A 6,042-nucleotide genomic window follows, 5' to 3' on the forward strand; every position below is an offset into this window, starting at 1 on the left:
CTGCACCAAGTGGCAGAGGTGTGTTCTGTTCTCAATCTGGACACAATATGATGAAGTTTCCAGCCCCCTCCGAACACCAATCTTCAATAAGAAGAGGAATTGTGGTAAGGGTCCTTTAGCCTCAGTCCTTTGTAGAAGAGGGCTGGAAATGTCATCCTTCTATACCCTGATTGCCATCAGAACAGACATCCATCACTCATAGTGTCTTCCTGGAGTTTAAGGTGGGCTCTGTGGGTACATTTCCATGCCATGATGGAGAATACATGTTATACAATGAGCCCATTATAGGTGGCTTTCAGCTTATGTGGAAGCCACCGGGAAAGTGGGAGAGTGGTGCACACACCCATGGTGTGTGTGCATGGCTGCACAGCATGCACAAGCCCCATTATATCTAATGGGGCTCAAGCATACACATTTTTTTGCCTAATGCAGGGGGGGGGGGTCTGGAACGAATCCTCCGCATAAGGCAAGGGCAGACTGTAGTTGAATATGGAACAGTTGAGGATCTGTAATTCTAGGTTATGCATCCATCACCTCAACATAATTTTCATTGTTGTGTTAGTCTAGAATAGCAATATGCAAAGGTATGCATATGCTGAAAGCCACCCCAGAAGATCCCTTCACACGCCCCAGAAGAACTAACGGGGAGCGCGCCCATGGCACACATGCACCACCGTGCTGTTGTGCACTGCGGGTGCGAGCCCCATTACTTCCAATGGGGTTTCAGTATATACTGATTTCCCCTTATGCAGAAGGATCCAGAATGGATCCCTGCATAAGGGGAGGGCCCACTGTAGTACCTTTGAGACTGATTGAAAGACGTTGTAGCATAAGCTATCACAGACTTGGGCGGGTTATAAACCGCTGCTTTGAGGCGGTCTGCCGACGCCGCTTGGTCCACACGGGAGCCGTAGCACCCACACTGCGCGGCTCCCGTGCGGACCAAAGAAGAAGCTCCAAAATGGAGCTTCTTCTTGCGGCGCCTCTGTGACGTCGCGAGGCGCCAGGGGCGCATTCTTGACGTCACAGACGTCGCGACACGTTCGGACGCACAGCGTCCGATACGTAAAGATGGTGCCAGCCATGTGGAACAGCCGGCGCCATATTGTACAGACAGAGTCCGTACTAGAGCCAGGGGCATCTAGAAGAGATGCCCCTTTTTTAAAATGGGACGTCCTGCGGATGTCCCAAGTGGCGGTTTATAACCCGCCTTAGTCTATTTCCTCAGATACTGGAAATGGAGTGATGCCCAGGAAGGACCTTTATAATCGGACTGTGTGACAGAGAATATTGACAACAGTCTCTAAGACCAGACTCCTGTTGGTGTTTAAGGTGCATTTAAATTCCCCCCTCAGTGAAATTTTTAGCCACCACTGGTATATATGGTGTATATATATATATGGTATATGCATGTGCATTGTGCATATACTAATAGATGTCTCAACATTTGGTTGTACATTTGGTTGCACATTTTCTGCCTTGGTTCAGTTGTTCAACACTGCTGTTCAACCCAAGGGTTGCATAGGACAATTAATTCATTACTTCACAGGCAGGAGATTGATGGTACACAACCCTAAATGTGTAAAGGAGTCTTTACACTTTTGTTTGTTTTTGAGAGGGAGTGAAGAAGTAAGTTATGCTTCATTGTGCATGTGCTTTGTTTGTTTGTTTGTTTGTTTGTTTGTTTGTTTGTTTGTTTTCCTTGAAAACCTGAACCTCTTCCTACGTTTATAGAGTACTATGATGACACCAGGCAAGACCCTCAAACCACTTGAAAGTACCCTGGCAGTGAAAGGGGATGCAATATAATGTGCAAGAATAACATATCCTTCTTTATTAATTCATGATCACCATAGGTGACCAGTATGATGGGTTGAGGACATGGGTAATTTCTTTGTTCCACCCACCATGTTCCCACTCTAATCCTATTGTTATTGGTATAAATATTATAGCTGCTATGGGCAAAGTTATGTAACATAAAGGTCATACAAGATTCTGGTGTCTGTCTTTTGTTCTGCAGAATAGTTTCTCCACAACACTTCAGGATATTCAAAAAGGAGAAAAATGAACAAAATTATTTTTGGTCTATTATTCTTTGTGATAGTTGCCTAAACTATCCAGATATCCATTTTTTCACCTTGGGAAGAATAATTATAAATATTATTTCCATCACTATGTGGGCGCAAAAAGTAAAGTCCCTTTCCTTGCTTCCTTTGTAAGAAATTGCCTGTTAGTCTGATCCAGAAATAGCTGTGTATGGCATGGCTGCACACCTTCCTATGTGTTGATGAAGATGGTTGTGGTAGTCAAATCTGATAATGCAAGCCACATGCTATCAGAGGCAAAGGATTTGGATTTAATTCACTCTCCCTGCAAACAAACCAGCAAGCTTATCACATCATACAAGAGCAGGTCTTCTTTCTACAGGACCAAGAATCATACAACCTTCCAGATGTTGTTGGACTCCAACTCCGCCATTCGTTAGACTAGGAATGCTGAAGCCTGCAATCCAACAACAGCTGAAGAGCCTCAATATTTCCACTGTTCTCTTACTAGAATATAATAGCACAAATCCTACCGTTATTTGTGGCTAGAGTAAACCCATTGAATCAATGGGATCTATCTATGTGTTGGCTCCATTAATGGTTAAGAACCTAGAGCACTGAGATTAAGTGTAATTTTGCATTCATGGTGTATGAATGGCTGTATGAGTGACTGTATGGCCTATCATACAGGTGGGTGTCCAATGGGATGGCATAACCCAGTGGCATGGCTTGATATCACACTGTTTGGACTGCCCATGGGTGTTCGCTAGGCAGTGTGGACAGCATGTCTTTGACTCACTTTCCACAAACACAGGATTGAGCCTCTTTTTCCTGGCTGTCTGCTTGGGCCCTTGGTCTACTTCCTCTATGCATCTAAGCAGTCCAAGTCTAGGGCTGCATCCATGCTGCAGAAATAATCCAGTTTGACACCACCTTAACTGCCATGAATCAATGCTAGGGAATTCTGGGAATAGTAGTTTCTTGTGGCACCAGAGCTCCTGACAGAAAAAAGCTCACAAAACTACAAATCCCAGAACTCCCTAGCACTGAGCCACAGCAGTTAAGTTTAAGGAACTAATAGTAATCTGTAATTCATTATTAGTATTTTATAGCTTGCTTCTTGGATTGTATTGTATTATTTTAATGATGGAATCCCGCTTCGATCCTTGGGGGAGGTGGGAAATATAAATAAAAATTATTTTTGCAGTGTGGATGCAACCCATGAAAACTTAACATCTTTCTCACAGTTCATCACAAAGGTGCTTTAAGACTCCTTTGCATACTGGTATTAGTACTCAGCTACCATTAAACCCTTAAATAGATTGCTATCCAAACACCTGAAGGAGTATGTCTACTTAGCACTGCCATTCAGGATCAAAAGCAGACCAAAGAATCAGCTGCTGGATGTAAGCCCACATCTGTGTAAATCTGATTGCTTCAGTGGATCTGCTCTACTTGGATTTACAGCAATTGGATTTTGGCCCAATACTCCCCCCCCCAAAAAAAAAAAATGCTGATTGTTAAGTGTTAAGGTTGCCTTTTCCTCCTCTGTGGTTTTAAAAAATATTTTTATCTGCCTTTTGTTCATTTTTGTTGTTACTATCTCTTTATCATATTGCATGTATACCTGCACAGCCCCCCCCCCCCCTCATACTTTTCTACATGTTCCAGGAATCCTTACAGAGAAGGGCAATATAAGAATATTTTATACAAAAAAAATAATCAAATATATAATGGAAACACATATAAAATCTTCAGCTGTGTATGCGAAGGAGCTCAGCTTAATCCCCAAATTCCCCCTGAAAGGAATTTAAATCCTTCCTCTTTACCGTGCTTTGTATTGTCATGGTTGCAGTTTATTGTTGGATGAAAAGATGAGCACATGTCCCTCAGGTCTATTTCTTTGGTATTCTATGAATATGCTCTGCACATTGGCATTCCACACTGTGTGAAATCTCCCACTTCAGTTTGGACAATTTCTAAAATGGCCCCTGGAACAGATGCGAGTCCATCCAGCTCACAGTTTGCTAGCAAATTCTGGATGAGTCACTCAAAAAAAGGCAACTTTCTCAAGTTTTAGTCTAGTTCAGAAATGTCTTCTCTTCCTTGTTTCCTTTCATACCACAATCTATCTGTTTCTTTCATCAAGAAATCTCAGGGATTGAACCTCTGCTCTTTTGCAAACAAAGGCTATGCAGCAATCGACAGCTGAGTAGCAGCGTTGCACAACTGAGGAAAACCTCACATGTGAACTGAATGCACAACCAAGTGTGCTGGTTGGACACATTGTGCTATGCAGAATGCTCATTCATGTGCAACAGGCTTGTTCAGCCATGCATAATGTTCATCCATGCACAATGATCATGCTCAGCTATACTAATCATCTATACTTGTTGACCATGTTCAGGCATGCACAATTCTCAGACATGCACAATCGCCTTGTTCAGTTATGTACAATGCTCACTCATGAACAATGGTCATGATCTTGCTCAGCCATGCACAGTTCTCATCTATACTTATTGAATATATTCATCCATGCACAATTCTCAGCCCTACACAATGGTTTTGCCCAGTTATACAAAATGCTCACCCATGCACAATGGTCATGCTCAGCCATGCACAATACTCATCTATACTTATTGAATATATTCAGCCATGCACAGTTCTCAGCCCTACCCAATGGTCTTGCTCAGTTATCCACAATGCTCAGCCATGCCCAATGGTCATGTCCAGCCTTTCACAATGCTCATCTATATGTACTGACCATGCTCAGCCATGCACAGTGGTCATGTTCAGCCATGCACAATGCTCATCTATATTTATTGACCATATTCAGCCATGCACAATTCTCAGTCATGCACAATGATCTTGCCCAATGCCCAGCCATTCACAACAGGCATGTTCAGCCATGCACAATGCTCATCTATGTGCAGTGGCACCATATGTACAACCTTGAGTCTGCACCCTTTAACCAAATGCACGTGTTCTTCATTCTTCCACATTTACCTATGCACAGGACACTGAAAGGACTCCAGCTTTTGCCTTCTTTATCTCACCTCCACTGCATGACCCTGGAGAAGATGCAGCCACTAGCCCAGTGCATTGAGCAACAAAATGCCAGCCAAAAGCATGTGCTTCATCAGACAGCTATTTGTCTTAAGAGAACAGCCTGCCACCCAGTTACCCTCCTTTTAAAGATGCTCTTTCAAAAAACAAACTAATCACTTGAACTTGGGGTGGCTGACTAGTAAGGCATGTCCCTTTAACTGCATGGACTAGCCCTGAGGCTGATGTTTGAAGGGAAGCTGAAAGGAACAGCTGCTTAGGAAGCAGAACTGCCCTGCAAAATGTGTTCAGTGAAAGGAGGTCAAGACACTCAATCAATGAATGGGACAATCAGTTTGCTCAAGCTCATCAAATATAGTGGGGATGATTTTTTTTTTTTAAGTCACATAGTTATAAGCAAAAAAATACAGTGAAATATTGCTGCTGTTGTTATAAGCCTTAATTCCACTCTCACCTATGGCAGCCCTATTCAAGGGTTTTCTTGGCAGGATTTAATCAGAGGAGGCTGGTTTGATCATGGTTACATAGTGGGCTTCATTGACTGAGAAGGGATATGAACCCTGGTCTCCCAGAGTCCTATGGTGCATCTACGCTACAGAAATAATGCAGTGAGACTCCTTTAACTGCCATGGCCCCATCCCACTGAACCCTGGGATTCCCAGAGTCCTATGGTGCATATCTACTGTCGAAATAATGCAGTTAGGCACCACTTTAATTGCCATGGCTCATCCTACAGAATCCTGGGATTTGTAGTTTTTTGAGGCACCAGCAGCCTTTGGTACAGAAGACTAAAGATCTTGTAAAACTACAGATCCCAGGATTGCCTGGGCTGGAGCTACACTACTTAACATGGTGCCAAAGTACACTATTTCTACGATGCAACCATAGGCTGTGATAAAGAATTCCAGCCAATAGAGTCTGTTTAAATGCT

The sequence above is a fragment of the Sceloporus occidentalis genome, unplaced genomic scaffold, assembly GCF_023333645.1.
Source record: "Sceloporus occidentalis isolate IW3139 unplaced genomic scaffold, rSceOcc1.0.p SCAF_3, whole genome shotgun sequence".
In the NCBI taxonomy this organism is placed as follows: Eukaryota; Metazoa; Chordata; class Lepidosauria; order Squamata; family Phrynosomatidae; genus Sceloporus; species Sceloporus occidentalis.